General features: G+C 49.5%; 1 long non-coding RNA gene across 1 annotated transcript; it reads left to right on the top strand.

Moving 5' to 3' along the window:
* Positions 1-27430, top strand: LOC129148966 (uncharacterized). Its single transcript, XR_008555958.1, has 3 exons — positions 1-87; positions 13328-13551; positions 27140-27430. It is a non-coding gene; the product is annotated as an uncharacterized LOC129148966 (long non-coding RNA).
* The last annotated feature ends 565 nt before the right edge of the window (positions 27431-27995 follow it).

The following is a 27995-nucleotide window of genomic DNA, read 5'->3' as shown; positions in this document are numbered from 1 at the left end:
AGGTCTCTGCGGTTCTGGTTTGCAGCCTGGCACCGCTCCGGCCCTGCTCCCTACTTCCCTCTGCCACACGACTCAGCTTTGGCACCGGTGAGCATCCCTCCCACCCACACACCCACCAGCTCTCTGTGCGGGCTCTCCAAGCCCAGTGTTGACAGCTATCATTTGCAAACTCTTCTTCTTTTCAAGTTCAGGCTCTTCTCTGGTTAAGATAAGCTTCTCCACATTTTCCCTTTCCTACCTGTTGGCCTATGCTGTGGGGAGCAGCTGAACCTAAGGAAGAAGCCTGGTTTTCTGGGGTGAAGATGAGGCCACCCAGTTTGCTGGCTGAGCAAGTGCTCTTAAGTGTGCCTGTGTGTGCGTGTGTGTGTGCATGTGTGTGTGTGTGCACGTGTGCGCGCGCGCACACATTCGAGCTGGAATCGATGACATTCTGGAGAGAGGATCAAGGCCTCCTGGGTCTCCAATATTGGGCCTACCCACTATCTCAGGTGCACACAGTAGGTACTCAACAACAATTGGCAAGGATGAAGAAACAGTAATGGAAGGAGGGCTGGCCTGGGAAGTTAAGACACTGGATTCTGTTTCCAACTCCACCTGGAGCTATTTCACAAGCCTTTCAGCCGCCCCAGGTGTCCATTTCTCTAAGAGAGGCAAACAGTTCCGTCCTCACCCCTTGCAGTAGTTGAAAGGCCAATTAAATGATTGATGAGACATTTGCTTCCAAGGACGGCAGCGCAGAACCAGGTGGGTGGAAGTTACAGGAGGCAGATTTCAGATCAAAATCAGGAAGAGGGTTCCATTAACCAGTCCGTTCAGAGCCTCCTAACCAGCGGAGAGCCCTCTGTTCTGGGAGCTAAAGCCAGACAGGCTGACCCAGTGAGAGGGACTGCCCTGGGACCAAAGGTCCCTTTGGAATGTGAGGGTCTCCGTTTTGGTGGCTGTCTCTGTGAGGCTGTAGGGGTGCTGGCCTTTCTGCACTTTGTCCAGCAGCCCGGCCAGTTCCAGGGACTCACGCGGGTACTGACAGCTCTGGGGTCACACAGGGCCCTGCACTCCAGGAGCCCACTTTGGGGACAAGGGCTGGAGCTGAAGGAGGCCGTTCAGGAAACTGAGCACAAGTATAACTCCTGTGGCTCCGGGGAGGATGAGAGGGTTGGGGTGGGGGGACCCTGTTCAGCCCTCTACTTGGAACCCAACCCCCCTCTGGTGCCCTGAGGACTAGACCTAGGAGCCGAGAGGGAGAGCTGGTGGCAGAGGCTGGGCTGCCTTGGGAGGCCTGGGTGGGTAGGGAAAAACCTCAGGCTACTCCCAGAGGCAGCTTTTCAGTTGGGGAGAACCAGAGGAGAACACGTGTTTGGTTTAGTTGCTTTTCACGTGGGACAGACGGGAACGTGTTTACAGACTGAGGAGGAGAGCTCACAGAAAAGCCAAAGCTGAACAATGAGGAGAAAGGAGATAATTAATGGCTCAAGGACACAGGGTGGGCGGGCGCAGGGATTTTCCTTAACCAGGAGGTGGGAGGGGAAGGCCGGAAGGAGGTGGAAGCCTTGATCCCATCCTTGAAATGGAAGGGGAAGGTCCCCCAGCACTCCCCGCCCCCCCTTGCAGGTGAGGAAGGGGAGGGAGGTCTGAGCGGCTGTGGTGGGGGTGGGGGAGATACGTCGCAGCGTGGGGGTCCTCCAAGATGCGCCCTGTCACCACAGCCAGTTGTGAGCCTCAGGGGGGAATAGAGAGAGGGACAACTGGAGAAATAGCCCCAGAATCCCCAGATGGGCCTGGTGAGTGTAGACCTTGACCCACCCTGGAGAGGGCTGGTGTAAAACCCAGGAGGCCCAGTCCTGGCCCTGTTCCGGGCCCTGTAATGATAGCGGGCGGGGGAAACCTGCGAACGCTTGGGATTTCCACTGTCTGGCCGGCGGAGCCAGTGGGAACTCATTCGCCCGGCTTAGGGGTCGAAGAAGGCCGGGAAAACTGGCGTGAGAGGCACTGTTGCTCTCCGGAAAAGCAGAGTGTTGTTTTTTTTTTTTAAATAATATATTTTATTGATTTTTTTACAGAGAGGAAGAGAGAGGGATAGAGAGTTAGAAACATCGATCAGTTGCCTCCTGCACACCCCCCACCGGGGATGTGCCCGCAACCAAGGTACATGCCCCTGACTGGAATTGAACCCGGGACCCTTGAGTCCGCAGGCCGACGCTCTATCCACTGAGCCAAACCGGTCTCGGCAGCAGAGTGTTTTTAATGGCACCACCCACTGCCTCGGGGAGCAGTACTAGAGGCCGAGCAGGTTCCCGGGGCCCATCCGTCTGTTTCCTTGGGACCGGTGTCCAGTGGAAAAGATGAGGGATTGTGCACAGGGTCCGGGAGCCCAGCCTGGCGCAGCCTCTGAAAGCTGTGGGACGTCACTTAGGCCATTGCCTCAGTTTCCCCTTCTTCTTCAGGTCTATTTCTGGCCAGTTGGGATGGGGGAAGCTCCACGCTGTCTATCGAGGGAGCAGATTCGTGGGAGCCAGATCTTCCCAAGCTGGAGAGCAGGGAGGGAGAGGGTCAAGAGTGAGGTTTTCAACTCCTCTTCCCACGCCACCAATAAAGCACAAGTCTCCCAGCCACCATCACAGCCTCCCGCCTGCGCCTCGTCACATGCTCCGGTCCCTGCCCCAGCTTCTGTAGCTGCTGTTCTCAGCTGGGCTCCCAGGCAGCTCCGTGGCCAGCACACAGCACAGGCGGTGCTCGGCGATTTGCGTGTTCTCTGCCCCGACGGGGACCTGGGATTGATTTAGCCTGTTTCCTGGGCGGCCTGCTTGCAGCGGCAGCATCTGCTTCCCCACGAGGCTGAGTGAGTCACGGCCGCCCACGCGAACGCTTGGCACCGCACAGCCCTGCTGGGACCACGGATAGTAAGCCAGCAGGAGGACGGAAGATGCGAGGTGCTGTGCACTGCCTGCTGGCTTCCTGTCCTGGGTCTCAGGCCTGGGACAGAGAGTGCACTGGGCAGAGGGCCCTGGGCTGGGCTTAGCCACCCAGAAACCTGGCAGCATCTTCCTAGGAGCGCTGTTAGATCGGCCTCGGTGACTTCAGAGTCCCTCATCTTGGCTGCTGCCGGCAGCTGCAAGGCCTGAGGAGGGAGGACTGCAGATTTCCAACTGCAAGTCAGTGCTTTTCACTACCCAGGGATCAGCTCTCAAACTCGTCTTTCCCCCAACCACCTCTGCACCCACATTGGCCCCAGGTTCCTTCTGGATTTCATCCCAGGACCCCCCTCTGTGACACCCCTCAGCCCTCCTCTCTGGACAGCAGCCCTCAAATTGGGTTTTTCCCAGACCCTCCCCTCCCTGAAACTGACTTTGCTCCATCCTCTTCCTCCTTGAATCTGGGTAATCTGGGGGGGGTGGGGGGGGTGAGAGGGAAGAGTCCATCGTGTATCCTTAATGGCTGAGAGCAGGTCATAGTGCTCATCTCAGTGGCATTGCATTTAACCTTGACTTCCAGAGGCAGGGCCTGTCTAAGCAATGCTTTCTCACCTGTAGTCCCTGAACCCCCGCAGCACCCCGGAGCTTGTTAGAAATGCACTTCTCAGGCCCCGCCCCAGACACACCGCGGAGTCACAAACTCTGGGGTGAGGGCTGGCAGTCTGTGTTTGAACAAGCCCCCCGGTGATCTGGGAACCCCTGGTCTAAGGAAACGGACCTGTCCCGGGAATTTCCGTCCATACCTCTGTCTACACACAGCACAGCTGCAATGTCTGTTTTGAGTGAGAGCCACGCTGGCTGGGGGCTTGGGTAGGCAGTGACCCCGATCCCCTGGGGGCCGAGTTTTCCTGAATCGTGCCCTTGTCTAGGTTGGTTGCATCACAGGAAAGGAGCTGGTGTGGTTTCTGTCCTAGTGGGAAGGACAGCATTACCTCACCACCGAGATGGCCTCGAGGGGAGTAGGAAACCCACCCACAGGAGAGGAACAATCCCGCCATTGTGGGAGGGCCCAGGGCCCACGGGGTCCATGCCCTAAGAGCTGAGGCATTTCAGCGGAGGGAACAGGCCCTGATAAACCTTATGAATCAGTTATGATTACTAATTGCTCTTTTTTACTGATCACCTCTGCGGGGGCTGGATAAATGGCCCCGTGGTCCATCCTCAAAGAGTTTGCAGGAGGGTGAGAGCGTTAGTCAGACTAGATTAGGCCGTGGCAAGCAGCAAACCACCCCCAAAGTCTCAGGGGCTTAACATAACAGAGGCTTATCTCGCAAATGCTTCATATCCAGTGCGGGTCTGCTCTGCTCCACAGAATCACTCAGGGGCTCGGGGATAGGGAATCCACATCTTGTACAGCCTTGGTCTGCAGCAGGAGAAGAAATAGCTGGGGGTCAGACACCCCACTTCACCCCCCCCCCCGCCCCCGCGGGAGTCCCATCACATTGCTGACATTTCACTGGGCAGAATGAGTCATACAGCCTGCCTGACTTTAAGGGGCCAAGAAGTATATGCAGAAAGGACAAAAAAAAATAGGACACTAAAAAAACATTACCACACTGAGAAAGGCCACTCATTTATTTATTCACTTAGTCCTTCATAATCTTTCCAGAATGCTTACCACATTTCAGGCACTGGGCCAGGCCCTGGGAGATGGAATTACCAGGGCAGCTGCCCTTGCACAATCCAGGGAGCATTATATTCTGTAGGGAGAGCACCCCCTGGAGTTGTGCAGTGCAGGAGTCCTGCTTCTTTTTTTCTTGTATATGTTATGTTTTGTCATTATTATCTACCTTCCACACCGGAAAGAAATCTCTCAGTTACTACAGTGTCAAGTAGGCTCAGCCAATACTTGTCAAGTGAACGATTGAAAATGAACAATTATTGACTATGTTTCCCACCAGCCCCTGCCTTCGTGGAGCTTATAATCTGCTGTGTCAGAGTTGTGTAAACAACCAACTGATGTATTTTTTAAAATCTCATGTCAGATAGAGTGAAATACGTGTCGAGTGAAAATCCAGGCTACGTGGCGTGGGAGCACAGAGGAGCAACGGTCGTCTTGACCACGGCTGGGGTCGGGGAAGCTGTCCTTGTTGTGTAAGTGAAAAGGCGGGGGTCCAAAGAGGTTAGTGAGCCTGTCTGACGGGCTGGGTGGCAAAGTGGGTGAAGGGACCCTGCCATTTCTCTTGGTCTGGTGTGTTTTTCTACACTAATAACTAACATGCCTTTATATGTATGGAGCAGCTCACCGTTTTCCAACAGCTTTTGTGTGTAACTACAGCTTCCCTTGAACACTTAAAAGCCCGCTGGGGGGGGGGGGGGTGGCCCAGCCTCGGGGTCTGCTTAGCCTTCCGTGTTTGGTTCACCGCTGGTAGGAGGCTCTGGAGGTGTTGGGTTGTGAGGCTGGGACATCCAGTCCTCCCTGCCCCGCAGCAGACGCCTCCCCGCGCCAGCCCGAAGGAGGAGGCAGCCTTCCCGAAGGGCACCTGCAGGGGGGTGGGAAGGCTCATCTTCGCAGCGCTGGGCAGAGGCGGAGGGTGCCTGACCCTCCCCTGCGGGCAGTAACGGGCTCATTATTTTCAGTTGAACTTGCAAGTGAACACAATGACGTAAGTTCCTATCTGGCTTCCAAAGCACCTTTGAAACTGTTCCATCACAAGTCTATTCATTTTACAGGGGCTCTAAAGGCAGGGCAAAGTTGGAGCTCATCCTCTGGAACCTCCCTCATTCAGGCTCTGTCATCTGTGTCCTTCCTCCCTGGCAGCTGCCTCTCTCCCGCCTCTGTGTCCTCCCCTCCCTCCCCTGCCTTCCTTCCCTCTGGGAACCTCTCCCCGACTGGGGCCCGGCTACGGCTCCATTCAACCGAACAACCGCTTCCTGAATGCCCACTCTAGGCAAGGCCCGGGCTTGGTGTTGGAGGTTCCAGGGTGCGCAGGGCACAGCAGAACCTCAAGGAGCTTGCTGTAGGATGGGGATGGCCCAGTCCTGGCACCTTCCCAAGATGCCTGCTTTCCACCTGTTCCACCTTCGACCCGTCCCCTCCCAAGCACATGTCTTGCTCCGAGTCTGCTGTGTGCCTAGCAATGAGCTAAGGCAGTGGTCGGCAAACTCATTAGTCAACAGAGCCAAATATCAACAGTACAACGATTGAAATGTCTTTTGAGAGCCAAATTTTTTAAGCTTAAACTTCTTCTAACGCCACTTCTTCAAAATAGACTCGCCTAGGCCGTGGTATTTTGTGGAAGAGCCACACTCAAGGGGCCACAGAGCCACATGTGGCTTGCGAGCAGCAGTTTGCCGACCACGGAGCTAAGGCATTCCTTCCTCTACGTTGTCACGTCAGGGGGATTCTATGCCCATTTTCTAGACAAGTAAATGAAGGCTTAGGAGGCTATATAAATTGTCAAAATTCACACAGCTAAGGAAAGGCCCCACGGGGATCCCTCTCAGCTCGCCTGCCTTCCAGACCCATCTTCCTCACTACCTCCCCAAAACCTGGCAGTTGACTGTCTACACTAAAAACAAACAAACAAAAAAAACCCACAAAGAAATGTTTAGGCTGTAGCACTATTTCTACCACCACCTTTTTCTTTAGAGTGTCTTAGAGTCCAGTGATCCTTTCTAAAGACAGGCACTTGGAGATCCTGTGTCCTCATATTCTTGGGGTTTAAAAACTGGATGTTTTGATCATTTCTTTACCCCCGAGGTGGTAGGAGAAATCTTTCCTGAAACCACTATGCTAGTGTTCTGGTTTGACATCTGGGCAGTGGCTCTGTCTCAGGCGTCGTCCGGGCATCCTGAAACCGCATGGATGCTGGGCTGGCTCTTCATGTGCTCGGAGGGGGTTTCAGTGGTCTGAGAAGTGATTCTCGCTCCTCTTTTCACCCTGCGATCCCCAGGAAGGGCAGGCGATGGCGGAGACCCCCGGGGAGGTTTCCGAGGGTCACAGCCAGGAAAATGGACAGCACTGGGCGCCTTCTGCGGTTGCCCTGTGATTTGTATGTTGGGTGAGGTTTCCAGGCATTCTTGTAAACTGGCTAAATATTGTTTACAGCTGGATCCACAGTCAATGTTATTCTGATGTTTGAAACTGTCAAGTCCTGATTTTTCTTCATATTTCACCTCACGCATGCCAGCGGCTCAAATCCCCTATGCTAGGAGTATGGAGGGAAGAGAAGGGAAACTGTAACGACTCCCCGATCGGCTTTTGGGGTCACCCAGCACTCCCAGACAATCTGGGAGCTGACTGCCCGCCTCCAGACTGCCTCAGTCTCTTATCATTCCCTCGTCCATCCACGCTCTGCCGAGCCTCCCACTGAGGTTTGAAGGCAGCCTGGGTGGGGTGCTCAGCACCGCTGGGTTAACTGCCCGAGGAGGGGGCAGACGCGGAGCTTCAAGCATGGCAGCTGGGAGTCCAGGGAAAGGCAGGAAGTTGTGTTCCCATCAGGGAAGTCTCCCAGCAGATAGTGGAGCTTGGGACGTGGGCCAGCTGCAGGGTAAAGACCCCAGACCCCCAGGAGTCCAGTTCCAGACAGACCGCGTTACGGGGCAGGTTCCACGAGTGGGGGCCTGTGAGGTGCAGGGGGGAGAACAATGCCCAGCTTCCACCTTCCAGGCAGGGGTCACCCACGGCTCCTTTTTTAGGGCTGAGGCTCAGTATCTGCGTCATAGAAGTAACAGCAGCACGTCCGTGCTGAGCAGCAGGAAATGAAAGCTGAGCTGCTGGAATCTCTCCAGCTGAAGTCAGGCACACTGGGCACGTATGTTTGTCTGTCCAGCTCCTCCCACCCCCGGTGACTATTCCCTCCGCACAGCCACCTTCCCCACACAGCCATGGCTACTACAGAATCATCAGCTATATTCTGTACAGCATAACCTTGGCCCCGTGGCCCCCGCGGATTGGTCCCCCAGGGTGACATCTGACTGAAGAAAGGATGAGCGGGCCCGTCCCAGAGATGTTCAAACTTGGGACCCAGGTCATCGAGGCAGCTCGCCCATGGTGATGCTAGCTGCCCCTGTCAATGCTCAGCACCTCTCATCCTTGCTGTCTATCCTGATTAACATGATGCGTCGCCTTTAATGGGGTCTTACACGATGTATCGACCGGCAGGTTCTCCAAACGGTTAATGTGCCATTGATAACCTGCTGTTCCTGCCCCGCTCCTGTTAAACGCCTGAAGATAAGAATGATTTCGTCGTTTTCTTCACCGGGGTTCACACGGCGTCTTTCAGAGCAGCCGAAAGACCCCGACTTCATTTGGAAGCAGAAGGATTCCTTTCAGCACTGGGCTCCCTCCCAGCCTCCAGGGTCTGTCCCAGAATTCAGACCTTCTGAGTGGCCCTTTCTATACCAGTGCCTGAGCCAAACCGTAGCTAATTCCAGTTTAATGCCTCAGGATTTAGAACTTAGGTGAACTTAGAGTAAGGCGACTTTTTATTTTCTTAACAGCTTTATTGAGATAAAAAAAATGCATATCTATGATATATATACAATTTGACGAGTTGGGATAGATACAAACACCCATTATACCGTCAACATAATAGACACACCAAACCCCTCTCCAAGTTTCCCTGTGTCTCTTTTTTGGTTTGTTTGTTTCATGGTAAGAACACTTCATGGGAGATGGACACGTAGGGTGGGGAGAAGTCCTGGGCTCCCATTGCCTCTCCAGGTCTCGAGTCGTTCCAACTGGATACCCTGTTAGAATAGGTGGGACTGCTGAAGGTCATTGTGGTTCTGGCCCGCCAGGTGTCCACTCCAACCTCTTCTGGTAACAGCCCACTGATTCTCTCCTGGGGACCCACCTCTCAGTCCGGCTCTAGAAGTGGACCCACTTTCAGTCCAGCTCTTGAAGTGGACATGTGTCCCTGTTCTGGCCAAACAGCGAGTTCTATCTTCCTGGCCACTCGGTTGACCTAAAAGGAGGATATGTGACCCAAGCCTGAAGGGTTAGCCCAGGGCAGATCCTGGAATAGGGGAAAAAGATCCCTTTTCCCAGGGGGGAAGTCCAGTGATTTGAGGTGGGAGTGGGGGGTGAGGGGCACTGAGTGTGCAGTTGGTGAGGTTAGAGCCAACACAGGGGAGCTCAAAGGGAACCATTTATTCAACCAAGAAGCTCCCTATTCTTCAACCAGCCACAGGAATACAGCTGCTAATGGTCCCGCCAATTAGAAAAGGGAAACAGCGGGTGCAGCTCTGCCACTGAGCTTGGTACCGTGGTGCCATCTGGGCCGGGGTCTACTTCTGTGCCGTTTTCATTTTCTCCCCTGAGAGTGTTTCACACACAGGCAATTCCTGCAAATCCCCAGACTGGAGGGCACTGGCTTCCCTCCCCACTTCCACCTCCCTGCATCACTGCATTGGACAGGGGAGGGGCGGGTTTCCTGTGAGTGCATTTAAATACCTTCAGAACTTTTTTAGACCTTTTATTTTATAGACTAGAGACCCAGTGCACGAAATTCGTGCATGGGGGCGGGGTCCCCTCAGCCCAGCCTGGACCCTCTCCAATCCGGGACCCCTCGGGGGATGTCCGACTGCCAGTTTCGGCAGTCGGACATCCCTCTCACAATCCGGGACCGCTGGCTCCTAACTGCTCATCTGCCTGCCTGCCTGATCGCCCCTAACTGCCCCCCCCCCCCCCGCCAGCCTGATCACCCTTAACCACCTTTGCCTGCTGGCCTGGTCACCCCCAACTGCCTCCCTCTGCTAGCCTGGTCGCCCCTCACTGCCTCCCCTGCTGGCCTGGTCGCCCCATGCAGCCTGCTGTTTGGTTGTTACTGTGAGGGCATCATGACCAATTTGCATATTACCCTTTTATTAGTATAGATAAGAAACTGACTTAAATTAGGAGATATTTGAAGTGGCTCTTCATCAAGCCCAGAGAGATCTCTGCTGTTGCTATATTTAAAAGCCCAATGGCCAGCTGTCATGGCTCAGTGGTTGAGCATCAATCTATGAACCAGGAGGTCACGGTTTGATTCCAGGTCAGGGCACATGACAGGGTTTCGGGCCTGATTCCCAGTGGGGGGCGTGCAGGAGGCAGCCAATCAATGATTCTCTCTCATCATTGATGTTTTTATCTCTCTCTTCCTCTCCCTTCTTCTCTGAAATCAATAAAAGCCCAGCAGCAGGTTGTTGGGCTTCTGTCTGTGATGTAAGGAATGGGTTAAGTTTTGGAAGCTCCAACACTGTTTGGGAAGGAGGAAAACAGTGGCCTCGCCAGGGTATGTGCCCTGGAGATGGTTTGTGGAGGTTGGGGAGAAGATAATATAGTTATCTGTAATGAAGAGTGTTAAAATAATAATGTGTGCACATATTTGCATTACCATGTAAATTCCCAAAGGAAACTACAGAAAAAAGAAGTTGTATCTAATCTAATAATAGACAAATATGCAAATTGACCGCACATTCGCTACACCTAAGCCACGCCCACCAGCCAAGCCACACCCACCAACCAATCAGGACGCGTATGCAAATTACCCCAACAAAGATGGCGGCTAATTTGCATATCAAGACAGCGTCGAAAGAAGCCAAGAGCTGCAGAAGGGAGTAAAGCTTCCAAGAAGCAAGCAAGCCGGGGGGGGGGGGGGAGGGAGGAGAAGGGAGGAGCGAAGTCAGGGCTGGGGGTGAAGGGAAAAGCAGGCGGGCTGGTGGAGAAGGCGGGGCGGGTGACAAGGGCGGTGCGGAGGCAGGGCCCGGGGAGAAGGGAAAAGCAGGTGGGCTGGAGGAGAAGGCGGGGCGGGCGACAAGGGAGGAATGGAGGTGGGGTAGAGTGCAGCAGGAAATCCTATTGCAGGATTTTTCCTGCAACGGGAATGCTAGTATTAATATAAAAGCACAATGTAATCAACAGCCCCCACGTTACCACACTTAGGTCTGCTTCTTCTAGATCCTTTGCGGAACAGCAGACCTATTGGGAGGACTCTTCCTTACCCCCACCCTCATGCCTCAAGCAAGTCAGATATTTACTTTCAGCCTAGAAGGAGGAGGGGTGGGGGCAAAGACTAGGAGGAATGCTAACCATGGCTAACCTAGGTCAGATTGCCAGGCTGGCCATTGGCCAGAGTTCTGTTTCACACTCTGGGGACAACATAAACTAAAAGCTAGATCTTTGCACCCTGCTCTGAAGGTTAATGCTCTGACTCAAGACTTAGTCACTCCCCCTTCAATGCTATTACTATTATCTATTCATTCCTGTGCAAAGGAGGTGATGTGGTATAGACAACAACAAGAACTGGAGACTGACCCTTATTTAGTCAGAACTGAAGGAGGTTCATTAATTTCTCTCAACCTCAGTGTCCTCATACTAAAAAGAAGAGATAATTCCAGTTGGCTTGCCAGGTCTTTTTGGAGATTTGGAAATTATACTAGCATACCTGGCACAATTCTTGGAAACTACTACCCCCATAAGAAAGGGTTACTACTGCTATAGCTATTATCCCTGCCTAAAGCTATGTATTACTGATCTAGGCATTGAGTGTGAGAGCAGATTGTATCTGTAGTGGTGATAGCAATTACAGTGCCTGACACAGAGGAGGCGCTCAATCACTGAATAAGTGTTGAGAGTCTGGAATTTGAGCCAGGGCAGCAGCCACCAGGAAATAAGAGTCTACATGAAATTAATTACCTGCTCTATTCCTGGGTCAGTTGTCGGGGTTCTTTTCCCAGCCTTACAAAGGGTTCAGCATTCTGGAGAAAGGGGCTGATGCGTAGATGATTAAGAAGGAATCCAAGGACGAAAGGTAGGCATTGGGGGTCAGAGGATCTTCAGCTAAGAGAAACTGAAGACTCTCTCCTTGACCAAGGACCCATGCTTTTATTCAACACAATTTGTCCCAAGGCAAGGTGGAGATATACACTTCAAAGGGTAAGGTTTCAAAGGATATTGTCAGATAGGGAAATAGCCTACAGCTGCTCAGGTGTTTGGCCAACAGGAGGCAATAAAATGCCCTGAGCTGTCTGGCAGTTACCAATCCTATTCAGGTTTGGGGGAAGTGCCGTTCAGCCGTTTCCAACAGGTAAACTACCTATGTGGCTCACCCTTGTTGAGCCGCCCAAGTCCCATCAACCTTTTGATGGAACTCTTGTAATTATTACATGCTGGAATTGGTTTCCAGCAGTCAGTGACTCTCATTTTTGTGTGTGTGTTTGGGACATCAGAAGGGACTGACATATTCAGACAATTATGCATCAGCCATGACTGCAACTCAGTCCTTACTGCTGAAGAACAATGCCTCCCAATATCTATAAAAGCAACCCCTATGGTTCTATTATTGATTAGGATGCCCCCTCATGACACTGAACTCAGGTTCAGCTGCCTGCTGCTTCAAGAGCCAATACTTGAGAGACAGGTGCTGGTGCAAGGAAAGAGTTTATTCAAGTGCCAGCAGCCTGAGAAGAGGGCAGACTGCCGTCCCAAAGACCATCTTAACATCTCAGTGCAGGCAGGGCTTTTACTCAGGAGGGAGAGGGAAAGAAGAACAAGGAAATCGGGGGGGAGGGGATTGAGAGTTCTCTACCTGTAAGTCAGCACAATCCATTCTGATGATTATCTTGAAACTGGCCAAACAGAGGTCCAGTTTTATGCTTGAGTGTCAGCAAGTCTCCCAGAGCCAGAATGTCTGGTAGCTGGAATCAGCCTCCTCCCCCGAAGCTAGTTCCTGGAACTATTACACAAATATGCTAGGTATCCACGGGTTACATATTCGTTAAAAATTCATCTTTTACAAAAACACTTTTAACAAAAACAATATTAAAAGAATTGAGGGGTGGGTTACACTCACACTGTGGTTCAGTGGGTAGAATGTTTACTGCCCTGACCTCCCCCGCTAACATACACCAGAAGAATTCTCACATGACCAATTAACCGCCATATTTCTTGGCCCCTGATTTGACAACACACCTTTCACCTTCCACAGTGCCCCAGGTTGCAGCCGTGGTGCGCTGGCCTGCAGGTCTCGGGCAGACACATCAACATTACCTTTGGAATCCCAGGATTTGACTTTACAGTTTCTATTTGTCAACAGTCCCAAAGGTCCTTAACATGAAGTCATTTGTAATTTTAAGATGTCGATTTTAAAAAATCAGTTTGCTACATAAGTAATACACAAGTATCGGGTATTGCCAGATGCTCACACAATAGAGAAATATACAGAAGGAAAGAGGTCTTTCTTTATTTGTATCAGTCAGGGTAGGCCATGTTACACTAGAGCAACAACCACCCCCACACACACACTTGAACACCCCCCCCGCCCCCCGCCAAATCTCAGCATCTTATAGCAACAAATGTTTATTTCTTGTTCACACTACATGTTTCTCACAAGTCAGCTACAGCCCTGTGCTTCTTGCCTTTTTTACTCCAGAACCAAAGCTGATGGGAAACGCTAACCTCTCTGGAGCATTGTCATCTCAGGGGAGAAAGAACGAGACAAAGCAAATGATGTCCTGACTCCTAAAACTTTGCACAAAAGTGACCAACATCACTTTTTTGGTGAAAGCAAGTCGTGTGATCGTTGCTGAGGCCAACAGCAGGGGAATACATCCTTGTGCAGAGAGGAGCACTGCAAGGGAGAAACGGGAACGTTTGGTGAGTGAGAATTCATCTGCACTACCTCCTCCTCAGACAACTCCCCCCCGGTAACTGCCCTCAACAGTTCAGTCCCCTTTCTGATGTATTTGCCTAAGTAATATGTATCTCATGTTTATTATTTATTCATAATACACATACATACACATAAATATGGAATACTGTACATACTGTTCTGCAATTTGCTCTGTTCACTTAATATGCATTGAAGACCTTTCCATATCAGTACTTATAACTCTACCCCACTCTAACAACTACATGGCATTTCATGCCATAATATAGTTTGATTCTTGGTGTACTTTTAGATCTTTTTAATGACTTTAGCTATTACAAATAATGCCATGCTATTTATCCTTGCATGCATATAACTTTGTATACATGTGTATTTCTGAATAATAGGTTTCTAAAAGTAAGTTAAAGTAGAGCATGTGTACATTTTAATTTTTACTAGATACTGCCAACGTGCCTTGAGAAATGCACACAGCCATCAGCAATGGAAAAGTTGCCTGATTTCCCAAATCCTCAACAACTCTTCATATTCTTTTAAAAAATATTTTTATTGATTTCAGAGAGGAAGAAAGAGGGGAAAAGAGATAGAAACATCAATGATGAGAGAGAATCATTGATCAGCTGCCTCCTGCACGTCCCACTCTGGGGATTAAGCCTGAAACCCAGGCATATGCCCTGACCAGGAATTGAACCGTGACCTCCTGGTTCATAGTCTGACGCTCAACCATTGAGCCACACTGGCCAGGCTATCTGATGAATTTTTAAAATAATAGTTCATTGTTTTAATGTATTCAGTGCATTTTCTTGTTTATTACTGAGTTTGGGTATTGTTTGTATTTATTGGCCAATTTCACAATTATCCTTTTGTGAATTGTTTCTATTCTTCCCCCATTCTCTAGTGATTGTTTTTCTTTTCACATTTGAATGAGCTATTTTATATATATATATATATAGCTTCAATATTAATCTTTTGTCTGAACTACTGGCTGTGAATACAAGCATCTCTCTTTTACCATCAGGAACCTTTTAAAAACCAGACACCTAGTGCAAATGTGAACCAGCAGCCTCTTCCGGTCAATCCATCACTACCAACCAATTTCCGAAAACACAGAAAAGTGTCTATATGTGTAGCAAATTCCTTAGCATGTCAGATGCATGACACATTGCTTCCGGATGACCGAACAGTGAATATGATTTCTAACAGGCATTTACTTGCATGTGTGCCACACGGCCTCTCTGAGCATCGTCGGCATCCCAGTCACATCACGCCGTTGACATCCTGTGCTTTTCAAAACATCAGCACCTAATTCTGGCATTCCTCCGTTATATTTGGAAAGTAACTGGAGAACTCCTCCCCCTCATACACATACTACTTTTTTAAAAAATGTTACATTGGGTTTGGGGGATGCACAAATGAATTTTTCGGTATAAACCTTGGCCCAAAACATGTATTGGAGAGCCATGTATGCTCTGTGAAGTCTGAGTGTCAAAGGTAAGAGGAGTCCCACTGAGAAAAGATTGCCTGGGGAGGCAGCTGGTGAGATGCGCCCTGTTTGCTGCCAGTCTGGCCATTTTGTTTTTAATTTTGTTTTTTTGTCTCCCACCCCCTCCCCCAGCTTTATTGAGATATAGTGGACATATAACATTGTGTCGGTTTAAGCTGTACATTGTGATGGTTTGATATATGTATATATTGCAAAATGATCATTAGAGTAAGGGTGGTTAGCATGTCCACCACCTCAATAATTATCTGTGGTGTGTGTGTGTGTGTGTGTGTGTGTGTGTGTGTGTGTGGTGTATGTGTGTGTGTGTGTGTGTTGTGTGTGCACACGCCGTGTGTGAGGAGGACATTGAAGATCTACTCTCTTAGCCACTTTCAAGTATACAATACAGTACTGTTAACTATAGTCGCCTGCTGTGCCTTAGATCCCCAGAACTTACTCCTCTAAAACTGGAAGTTTGTATCTATTGACCAGTATCTCCCCATTTCCCCCACCCCGGCCTCTGGAAACCACCATTCTATTGTCTGTTTCTGAATTAGGCTTTTTGAGATTCCGCATATTATTAAGTGTGTCATACAATATTTGTCTGTCTCTGACTTATTTCACTATCTCAGTATTATTTCTAAACAACTCATACATACATATTTTAAAGGTGTTCGTTCTGTGTTGAGTTCTTTAATCATCACGGGAATTACTTATGGGGCAAGGTGTGAGGTGGTCTAGAGGGAGTGTAACGTACCTGTGTTCCTAACAGGTAGCATTTTAACCCAATACCATTTATTGACTATATCCTCCTTTCTCTAATCGGTTTGAAATGCACCATATATTAAATTCTCAGTGTTTTAAAAAATGTGTCTGTATCTCAAGGCCTCACATTTTCTGGTGGAGCTAGTGTATGGGAGTGCACATCTCAGGGACCACGAGATTAATTATCAGCATCCGGGCACCAACACAGGCATTCTCTGCTCATTGGAGTTATTGTCGCAACGGTAAAAACTTCATTAGGTGTGGCAAACTCTTCTGATAGCAAGACCACTGCTAGCGTGAAATGCCATTATAAATAGCCGAGTCCTGCCGTCACAGATTAATAAGGTTATTAAGGGGTCATTTTATGTTTTCAGTTATCCTTCAGTACGTTTTACTTAGGGCCTTTGTAGGTTTGATGATGTTCAAGAATTCGAGGATTCAGCGGTTCTGGGTGCGTCCCTGCAGACGTCCAGGTTCTGTGTGATGAGCTTCCTGGTCCCTGAGGTTCAGAGATTCTCCTGCAACCGGCACCACTTGGGGGCGGGGTAGGGGAGCCGTGGAGTGAAATCCTTCCAAGGGTTTCCACCCTCCTCTCTTGCGAGACTGAAGGCTGCCCTCTCTACCTCCACTTCCTTCTCTCATCGTCAGTCCCTCCTCATCCCATGGCGATCTGGGTGCCCCTTCTCGGCACCTCAGAAATGCCTCATGCAATCTAGTCGGAGAAGTTGGAAGGTGCTGGGGTGGGTAGGGGCAGTGGGGTGCAGCTGATACTGTATGGCCACTGCCTTTGAGCCCACTGTGTCCCAGGGATGGGTTAAACCAGATAATGAACAGACGAGTGGAACAAAACCCAAAGAGAGAGATGGAGAGAGGGCCTTAGGGAAGGGGCGTGGGGTGGATGTCTGTCCCGCCCCCACCTCTCCTTTGTGAGTGTGCCCACCAGCTCCCGTGTCCCAGGACAGATAGCATCATCCGCACCCCGAGGGGAGATTAGATGACACCTGAGAACCAGAGGGCCAGGGGAGCTGGGGAGACAATGCTGAAACCGCTGAAACCGTGGTGGCTGGCAGTCTGGGCCAGGGCTCTTCGGGCCACGGGCTGCCCTCCAGCCGGCCAGGAGGTGTCCTTCTCATTTCTTTCCAGGGCTTCACTTCTGGGGCCCCAGCCCTCAGTGCCCAGGCCAGGGCTTCTCAAACTCTTCCTACTGAGCCACCCCCAGCTGCAAGCCTCATCCCCAGCTCTGCAGAGCCATAGCCAGCCCCACTCCAGGCAAATGTGGGGGTTCCCTGCTGTCTCCAGCTTTCTCTTTAAACCGGAAGCAAAGTTTGTGTTCTATGTCAAGTAACTGTGCTTGTTTGGATATAAAAATTGTGTTTGCAATTCCATGCCTAACCTTCCCTCCTCTGCCCCAGTATAAATTCAATAGTGCTCTGTATTTCCTGGCTCATTACAGTGGTAATGAATTCACATCCGCCTGATCATTCATTCGCTGTCTTTCCCAATAGACTGTAAGCTCTAGGAAGGCAGCAGCCACGCCTGTCTCGCTCAATGAATTCTCGGTGGCTCGCCAGTGCCTGTCTGAGGCTGTGGCTTTTATTTAGTCCCTCTAGCCTTCTTATAACAAGGCTGATGGGAATTCCAGTCCTCCTACGGGTGGGTCAAGTGTCTGTGCTTCCTTCCACAAGCAGAAAGGCCTGGGGATGGGGCCTCACAAAGGCGTTATTGTTCTCGAGGGGTCCAGGTGAGAGGCGCCATCCATCACAGCTCCGGGCCGGCCCTATCACAACTCCTGGCACCCTCCCAGTGACAGCGAGACAATGACATCACCTCCAAATGTACACAAAGGGGAGCCTATTCTGAAAGCTCTCTCTGGAGGTTTACTTCAAGCTCAATCTTGCTGTATTAGGTGTATAATATCACAACTCAGATTCAGTTTCTCAGATTCAGTTCAAGCGCCATAGATGACTTGGTACGTATTTGATTTATCCAAGTTTCCTCAAGTCAGAGAAGAAATTGAAGGATGTTTTGCTGAGGTTAGGAAAACAAGCCAATTTGGAGAAGGAGCTGATTTCTCAAACATGGAATTGTAAATTATCTCCCTCACCTTGGGGTCTCGTTCTCCCACCTCCTTCACAGGTTTTCAGTGGCAGCCCTTCATCCGTATCATTCTTTTGATATCTACAGAGCACTACTCAGAAGATGTATTGGTTAAAAAATGCAAATTCCACAAAAGGCCATAGCGCTGTCTCCAAGTTTCATGCAGAGGTGTGGTCAAACAAATGTGTCAGCATTTGAAGACAATGCTAACGAAAAAAACAGTAAGAAATCTGGATTGTGGAATAAGTATTACCACAATTGCTTATATTTATTGAATATTTATTATATGTCAGATACTAAGTCGAGTTCTTTGCCTGAATGGGCTTGTTTAATCTTCAGGGCAACCATTTGAGTAGGGAGAATTATTGTTCCCATTTCATAGATGAGGAAACCGATCCTTGGAGAGCTTATGTAACTCTCCCAAGATGGTGCCCAGTGGGGAACAGAGCCAAAGCTCTGGTGCTGACTTACACCATTCTGTGGTTCAGTGTCCTACCACTGGCCATGAGCAAGCAATGGACATTTTGTGTTTTGGAAAGAAGTAAATTTCCATCATGCCACGTACACGTGCCGGTTAGCTTGCGTTGTTCAATTCAGGGCCTAACAGATTTGTTTCAGTGAACCAAATGCATGAAGGTCTGTTCTAAGTGGCTCATTTGTTGACTCTTTTTAGGTGATAGAAACTCTGTTGTTCTCTTAAGGAGGTTAAGCACTGCCTCTTCCCATCCAGCCCCATCACACTCTAACAAATGAAATGCTCCTAAGTGAGTTTGGCTCATTTCTGAGTTCCAACAAGACCCACATTTCTGCTTGACCAGCCGTCACACAGAAAGTTCTGACCAGCAGCGCTCTTCTGAACAGGTGTTGGCGTTCCCAGTCCCTGATAGCAGCCGCCCTGGCGTTTCTTTCAGTCACTGGAGCTGGTTGGAGTTTTGTGGCTGTTTCATGCTGAGTTTACAGAGTGCTCACTGCCGGCCACGTCAGCACAGCGTGACCCTGGCCCTGCAGTCACTGGCCTTCCTGCCTCAACCTGGTCCACAACCGTCTTCCACTTTGAAAAGCATTTCCAGTTCCCTTCAGTTCAGCGCAACAGGGATGGGCTGAGCAGATACTATGAGTCCAATGCGGTGCTGCTCCAAGTCGGGGGACTCTATACTACATATGAATAATAGCTAACTCTTAGGAGTGCCTGCTCCTAGTCAGACATTATCTCACTGCGTGCATCATCTCATCTCACTCTCACTGTCACCCTCTTGGTCCCATTTTTTCAGAGGAGGAAGCAGGCGAGTGGATGAGCCCCAGGCTATACAGCTAACAGACTGAGGAGCTTGCTGACTGCAGCCCCGACATCAGAGTCTGAGCTTTAAACTCCTGTTCTTTCGTGCCATTTCAGCACGTTCCAGGAAGTCTAGAGCTAGGAGCTGGAGTAGTTCTGGAAGATTCTATGGAGGAAGTGGAAGTTGAGCTGGATTCTGAGATTTACACTGGGGAGAGGGGAGAGCAGAAAATCAAAACACACAGGTTCTCTTGCTCCTGGTTTTTTTTTTGTTTTGTTTGTTGTGTGTGTGTGTGTGTGTGTGTGTGTGTGTGTGTGTGTGTGTTTGTATGTTTGTTTTCCCTGCAGAGCAATGGAGAAGGAAAATTGGTCCATTTTGTAGTTGGCATTACGAATTAATTTTAAATTCCACACCTGCCTTGCCATTTGAGTTTAATCTTATTATAGCAGATCGCCTCACATTTCTTTAGTTTGTGTAGATTTTGCATGCAGGGGTTTTAAGTCAATCAAAGAGCATCTGTGCTGAAAGGAGTTATTTTTGTGTGCATTAACATAACCGGCCCAATTCCTCTCTGAATCAACAAGGAAAACCTTTCTAATTCCTGTTTTAGAGGTAAAGTAATGCAGTACGGGAAGAAAGCTAACTATCTCTTTTTTATTTTTAGTCCATGGTAGATGTCCAGTAAAATGAATTTATACTGTTTGGAGGAAGAGCTGAAATCAGCATACCTAGACTGACCTTAGCATTGAAGTGTCCTTGACAGGAATGCTTAATACTCATGATGAGCGAGCAAGGTATTCCAATAGCAGAAAGGGGACAGTCTGAGAAACAAATCTGAACTTGAATATCCTACATATGACATCTGGACACAGCACTGTCCTCTTTTATTCCACCTTGTACCATCTCACCATGAAAGTACCTCATATAAAATATTCTTTCTGAAATAGCCAGACTTTGCAAGTCATTTAATTTTCTCTAGGTCGTTGGCTCCATGTCCTTGTCTTTAAATCTTCCACCTCTTTAACAATTTCAATCTTCTTATTTTTTTTGCCGAAAATAGTTTCCCCACAGCTGTATTTTAATGCATATAAGAAGGAAATTACTTGACTTTTATTTAGCATCTCTAAAAGAACTTTCTCTGAGACAGAGAAATCCGGTGACTTTCTTCTCTGTATCTGGGTAACTTAGTCTCTCCATCCCTATACAGAAATACGAATCATTGGTCGCAGCCATATAGTGTGGGTGGGACCAAGCCTACCTTCAGCTCCAGCAGATAGCCCTGATTGGTGTAGGCCCGTGGTCGGCAAACTGCGGCTCGCGAGCCACATGCGGCTCTTTGGCCCCTTAGAGTATGGCTCTTCCACAAAATACCACGGCCTGGGTGAGTCTATTTTGAAGAAGTGGTGTTAGAAGAAGTTTAAGTTTAAAAGATTTGGCTCTCAAAAGAAATTTTAATCGTTGTACCGTTGATATTTGGCTCTATTGACTAATGAGTTTGCCGACCACTGGGCTAGGCCATTGGCAATTCAGTTATGATCACAGGATTTGGTTCAGGGACGAGCCAGTCTGCACAAAGCTTTGTGTTGCTGCTGACTGATTGCCAAGGACAACCTCTCCTGTTTCCTGAGAATAAGTCAGTGCACGGGCTTGATTGCAGCCAGTTCTCCTACAATCATCAGGAAGTTAGCTCTAGGAAGCAGCCAACGTTGGGTATAAAAGAGAAGTGAGGTGGAAAGAAAGCGAGGCTTCACATCATTTTAGCAATCAGTGCAGTCCATTGTAGCTCTGGACTCCCAGTTAGCCAATAAATCCCTTCCTGATGATGAGTTTCAATTAGGTTTCTTTGTTACTTTCAACCCCAGTACACCCAACTACTGAGCAGTTGAACTCAAAAGCAATACTATGCCCCAAAATGCAGTTTATCCCTTCTGTCTAACAGTAGCATATTGGGTCATTAACTTGCACCCTTTGATGGTGTATTAGCTGGGACAGGTTAGGCTGTTACACATAAAAATGGACTTTTCACTTGCATAACAGTCGGAAGCAGGGGTTCCTGGTCAGCACTTGGCTCTCCCACATGGTTCAATTGGCTCCCCAGGAAGCCCGGCTCCTTGCCCTTTTGGCCCGCCCACCCCCTAGGCCTTGTCATCCTCCTCATCAAGCTGGCAGAAGGGAAAGGAAGATGAAGGGGACACCCCTGCTTCTTAAAAGGCTCGGCCTAGAAATGGTACAAACCATTTCTACTTTCCCTTGGCTAAACTCAGTCACGTGGCCACATCTAACAGCAGAGGAGCCCAGGAAGAAGTGGAGTTTTGGTAACTAAAATGAACTGCAGGAGATGATTAAGTTACAGGAGAAAACACCAACAGAGCAGTGTGCATAGTGTCAGCCCAGGTGTCCCATCTCAGAAACGCATCAACTTTGTCTCTCTCGTTTCAGCCCTGGGCAAGCCTCTGCAAGGCTCCTGCTCTTCTCCCGCTGAGTTCTTTCTCTGGTTCACTCATGCTGACCCCGTTTAACCCACTCCATCACCCACTGGCAAACGATACAGGCTTAACTGAAGATCCCGTATAGAGACAGAAGTGTAATCAAACTCTTCTATGAACCTCTGCTCTTTCCTCCAAATATCTCTTCCCAGGTCATCAGTCTCTCTTCTTACTCTTCTCTGGGGCTACATGCTTCCCCTACACCAGTGGTCGGCAAGCTCATTAGTCAACAGAGCCAAATATCAACAGTACAACGATTGAAATTTCTTTTGAGAGCCAAATTTTTTAAACTTAAACTTCTTCTAACACCACTTCTTCAAAATAGACTCGCCCAAGGCTGTGGTATTTTGTGGAAGAGTCACACTCAAGGGACCAAAGAGCTGCATGTGGCTTGCGAGCTGCAGTTTGCCGACCACGGCCCTATACCATCACCAGTCCCTAAAAATCTCCTCCTTGCCCAAGCAACTCGGCTCTTGCCTTTTGTAATATGCCCACTCCACCAAACAAACACCTGGTAGGAAACCAAACAACAACAACATACGTGTGTTTTTTTCTTCCAAATACTCCTCAGGAAACTTAGGAAATAATTCACTGAGTAAGAAAGGTCTCTTCTTGGGGCACAGCTGGGTAGGGAGTTGCTAAATAAGAAAATAAATTTTTGCCATAAAAATGTATTTACATAGATAAAAGACTAGAAGGCTATCCCTACCTAAAATGTCAACAGTGTTTATCTCTAGGTAACCAAATTACAAATGGGGTATTTTTTCTCTTGTATGTTTCTGTACTTTAATTTTTGTATTTTTAAATTTTTTATAGTATGTGATATATTTCTTTAATAATCTGTAAAAACCACAGTAAAGGAATATATTTTTTGCTTAATTTTATTGAACATAAGGGAAATGTAAATCAAACTACAATGAGATGCCACTTCACACCCATAGCTATTATAAAAAAAAAAAAGATACAGCAGAAAATAACAAGTGTTGGCAAGGATACAGAGAAATTAGAACCCTGTGCATGTTGGTGGGAATGTACAATGATGCAGCCACTGTGGAAAACAGCATAGTGGTTCCTCCAAAAATTAAACATAGTATTATCATAGAATTCAGCAGTTACCCTCTGGATTTATAACCAAAAGAATTGAAAGCAGGGTCTCAAAGAGCTATTTGTACATATCTATGCTCATAGCAGCATTATTCCCAATAACCAAGACAGGAGGGCTACCCAAATGTCAATCAACAGGTGAGTGAATAAACAAGATGTGGCATATACATATGATGAAATAGTATTGACTTAATAGGAAAGAAATTCTGACACATGCACATGGATGAACCTTGAGGACATTACACTGAGTGAAATAAGCCAGTCACAAAAAGACGAAAGGTTGTATGATTCCACTCATGTGAGTACTTAGAGTGGTCAAATACACAGGGCCGGAAAGTGGAATGACGGTGGCCAGGGCTTGACGAGGGGAACATGGAGAGTTGATGTTTAATGGGTCTAGAGTTTGAATTGGGAAAGGTGAGACCACTCTGGAGGTGGATGGTGGGTGATGATGATAATTGTACAGCAATGTATATGACATAATACCACTGAACTGTACACTCAAAATGGTTAAAATGGTAAATTTTGTTATGTGTATTTTACCATAAGTCTCTTAAAAGAAATTTATCTTTCCATAGTCAATTTTATGAGAATTTTTGACTTGGAGAGCTATAATCTCTTTTGAATACCAGATATTTCCCTTGTTTGGACTTTATCATCTATACGGTATTCCTTGTAAAATAAATTTGTAAGTGACATAAGGAAAAAATACTTATTTTACCCATATTACACAAGGCTCAGGGATTAATAATACGGCTTCTCTTCCCCCAGGATTTGCTATGTAATAAGTGAGAAAGACAGGTAAGCAATTAACTGCGGACCACGGGGAAATGAAACAGCGGGCCACGTGTCCGGAGACAAGCGGTGAATTCTGGGCAGTTCCGGAGCCTTCCCAGAAGGGTGGTGTTTAAATTGGACCTTGGAGAACCTGTCGGCGTTTACTAATGGTGAAGCTGTGAATGTGGGGGACATTAGACGGGGATACAGAGATGGAGGGACAGCACTGGGTCGTGAGGAAGCCAGTTGGCCCACCAGGGCCGGCCCCTGAGGCTTCTGCCCAGTCATCGGGCATATGGGACTCTGAACCTGTCTGGCTGAAGGCCAGCGGGGAGGCAAGCCCGGGCCTGGGCGTGGCAGTGCTGTGTTGACCTGGGAGATGACCCGGAAGTGGGCTGAGCTCCGAAAGCTAAGTCAAAGCCAGCCACGTGTCGGGGCCGGAGCTGAGACCTTGGCTGGCCCGGGGGTGGGTTCTAGAGAAACACGGAGCGTGCCAGGGCCTCCTGTGCCCACAGGGAGGTGGCTCCCTGCTTGTTGGTGCCTGATTGTGTGCAGCTGTTGGTTTCGTCATCTAACACTGAAAAGGCATAGAAGCCTTTTTCATGAAATCCTGGAGCTATGTCATGTTTGCTGTTGGCCTCTGGGACTTAGCCAAGCTGCAGCACACGTCTTCCCCCAGTTCCCACACGCATGGCTTTGCCGCGGGAGGATGGCGTGCAAATGGTGCACAGCTGTACAACCATCGCCCTGCCTCGGTGGAGGGGAGAACAGAGTGTGCTTGGGAACTGGGAATCCGTGGGTGCTGTGTCAGTCACTCTGGTCGTGGGATGTGGGGAGATCAGCTTGCTGAGAAAAGGCGACCGAGGGCATGTAGAAGTATAAGTCTCGGATCTGGAAGACTGTCAACATCAACGCATGCACATGTTGTGGCAGAATGCACGGGAGAACATCAGCCAGCACGCTGAGGGAGGCAAGTTTAACCTTCATTTCACAGATCTGCTAGTCCAGGGGAACTCCGGATCCAAAGTCTGAACTGAACTCGTGGGGAGGCTCTGACCTATATATCTCCTCCTGTGGCGGGCCCCTGAGGGTCCCTGCAGCTCCGCCCAAGTCAGTCTTGGTGGGGCCTTGGGGGCATGCTCCGCAGCTCCACCCAAGTCAGCTGTGGCGGGGCCCTGGGGTTAGGCTCTGCAGCTCCGCCCAAGTCAGTCAGAGTGGGGACGTAAGACTACAGTTTTAACCGGATACTGAACTAGGTTGCAAGGCCTGGCCCCCTCCCCATTTTGCTTTTCACACATAGTCAAGGTGTGTCGCTCCTGTCACTGCAGCTATTTCTGCTCTTTGAAGCCTCCACCATGCGCTGCCCCCTGCCGCCTACTGGGCACTTTTATTCCAGGCAACCACAAAGGTGGGCCTCATCTCCGGCCTCCCTAAAGGGTCCTGGACCCTGCTCCCAAGGCCACAACGGTGTCAATTACCCATGAGCATCCACAGCCATCTCTCATCTGGCCACGGCTGGGGCACAAGGTACAGGGGACAGGCTACGTGGAGAATCCCACAAACCCGCCCCTCTTGTTTACCAAGTTCCCAGGATTCAGCCACCTCCCTGACACTCTCTAACCCACAAAACACAGAAACCTCTACCCTCTTGCCTTCTTGGAAGGCTCCCGAATTCCCCCAGGTGGGCCTGACTCACGCAGAGCTGGAAATTCCCTGCCTGGGGTCAGGGCACCCAGGTCTGGGAACGCAAAGCCCTGGCTGTCTTTCCTGGAAGGGAAAGGGGAAATTATCTTTCCTTTGTTTTGGCTGATAAGCCAGAGTAGCACAAAAGATAAACTACAATTAGTGTCTCAACATCTCACATCAGGGCACGTTGTCGCTGGTCTCACTCACCTGAACACCTGGGCTGACTCCTCTGCTACGGAGCCCTGGGCCTACCACCTGAGTCTGTTCATGGGTCTTTCATGGCTCCTCAGGATGTAACTCTTGGACACTTTTGGGTGGTCCGTTAATTGCTCCTTAATTCCCTTTAATTTATAGTCCGTGCTGCTCCAGGTGGCACCTCCCACCTCATCTCACTCTGTCTCCTGCCCACTCCTAGTTGTTCGCCTGCACCCAGGCCCAAAGCCCCAAAGAATCTGACCGGGTTTTAGTGCAAAGTCACACTGAGGCAGCAGGACCTGACCCTGGCAAGGAACCATTGAGGGTTAGGAATCTGAGGTATGAACCCTCCTCACCGTCATCCGAGTCTTTATTGTTCCCAGTTTTATTGAGAGATATTGACATAGCACTGTGTAAGCTTTAGATGTATGGCATAATGACTTCATACGATTCTAAAACGACATCTGAGCTAGGAATCTAGGCATGTCCAACCCAGCGAACTGTCATTGGTATCAGCAGATGTCCCGGGTCCCGGTCAAGAAACCCTGGGATCCAACGGCCTGAACTGAGCTCAGTGGACTGGCCCCTTGTTTCTGGGCCTCGGAGTGATTGAGTGGCTCAGGGGAGGCGCTTTTCTTCGTTCACTGAAGAAAGGACTGAGTTGGTTGGCTTCTCCCAGCGTACTCTTTAAGGAACCTGCCAACCTGGCAGATTCTAGATACTTGATTTTCCATCTTGACCGGGTTCCCGGTGACACTGAAACCAACCTTCCTCTGATGTCCACACTCAGGGACTTCACAGGTCTTTGCGCTGGAGGATCTGCTCACATGGAGGCCCCTCCGGGACTCCCTTCCCCAGCTCCTCCCGACTTCTCTGAAGCTCCACCGGAGTCTCCTGTCTGGTATGTGGGAGGTATGTCAACAGCTGTAGGCGCTTCTGCCGCGTCAGCTCCTGACTTCCTCGCCCACCTTTCCCGGGTCTGGAGGCTGGGTCCTTTAGCCTCCTCCTCAGTGGAGCCCTCACAGGGTTGGAGGGCCGGTGGCCGTGCCTGCTGCAGCCTGTGTGCGCGAACAGATTCCGCATCCGGCGATCCGATGATGCTCTCCAGATTTATCGCATCGCTCGCATCCCCAGGCCGGCCTGACATTTCGGGCGGGTGTCTGGCGTGGCTCCCGCTGCAGGCATGATGAAGACGGGAGGGGGAAGAGCTCGCTTCCCAGGGAGCAACTGTGTGTCAGTGACAAGTCTTCCTGGCAACAGCACCAGGAAGGAGGTACCAGCATCACAGCCAGAATCGTCACACTGATGGCTGCACTGCACTGCACAATTTTCCTCCTCGGTTGCTGACTCCAACCTTAAAAAAAAAAAAAGAAAGTAAGAAAAGGGAAAGGGAAAGGAAAGGAAGTGTTTGGAACATGCATTCTCTAAACGATACCCCCTAATCTGCCACCAAACAGGGAGACTGATGACCTGAAATGCCGCCAGGCTGTGGCTACCTCTGGCTGTGCTATGATTGAATAATAATAGATGAGCGTCTGCGGCAGAGTGAGAGGCACAGGGACGAAGGTTGAGGGGCAGAGCTCATTGGCCCTCTGCTTGGGGAGTAGGGCCCCAACACTAGGGAGCCAGAGAGGTAGCTCCCGTCCCCCTTTTTTTTCCTAGTGTCTTAGGCATGTGCTGCCAACCACAAAGTTTCCTATTTCTCAAGGCATCTATTCAGAATGAAGAGGGAGGTGAACCAGGCTTGATCCGGACATCCACATGTGTGGGAAGCAGTGGCTGTTTCTACTTGACTCTGGTCACCATGCCCAGACACGAGGCAGAAGCGTCGGACAGCTGCGCTGAACGGAACCCGGCCTGGCTCAGTTGGCTCATCGAGTGCCCTCGAGTGTGTCTCGTTACCCCCTCCAGGCACCCGTCTCACCATCTGGAGAACGAACCGCGGATCTCTCAGAGGTCGCCCCAGGTCTGACCTTCTAGGATTCCAAGGTCAAAACCAGTTTCACAATTCTAAGAAAGCTTGGAATTAAAAGTATTCCCATAAATGTTGATCTCAAATGCCTGATCTCCGGGTTCTGCTTTATCACCGCAGTGTGAGCATGCGAGACTCGAGGCTAACATTCCCGCGCACGCATCATTTAGCAGTATCTGGGATACATTTACATTCTTAGCATCGGTGTAATTCCACTTGGTTTGATGCCACAGGAAGTTCAAGCCCGATGCAATTAAGGGATTTTACAAAATGAGTGTTTAAAAAGCAAAGACAATGCGTTGCATATGCTATATCATTGTTCTCTGCATTGTTATTCGATCCAGCACGTTGGGGGCGGCTCACACTTCAGTCCAAGAATCTGTTAGCAATCCAAAAGTTGCATTTTTACTATCTTATTTGGCAGCATGGAATTTAAGATCTGGATTGGACCTGCGAGGCAGGCAGGCAGGCGCTCCTACGAAAACAAGCGCAGACAGCCTTTTTGTACGTTTTCGCATACCTCTCAGCTCCTAACGTCGCTTTCAGACTGTGGGCCTGAAACAGGAGACAGGAAAAGCCCTGACTGCTAAAC

Source organism: Eptesicus fuscus, chromosome 5 (assembly GCF_027574615.1).
Source record: "Eptesicus fuscus isolate TK198812 chromosome 5, DD_ASM_mEF_20220401, whole genome shotgun sequence".
NCBI lineage: Eukaryota > Metazoa > Chordata > Mammalia > Chiroptera > Vespertilionidae > Eptesicus > Eptesicus fuscus.
This window is presented reverse-complemented; position numbering and strand designations above follow the sequence as displayed.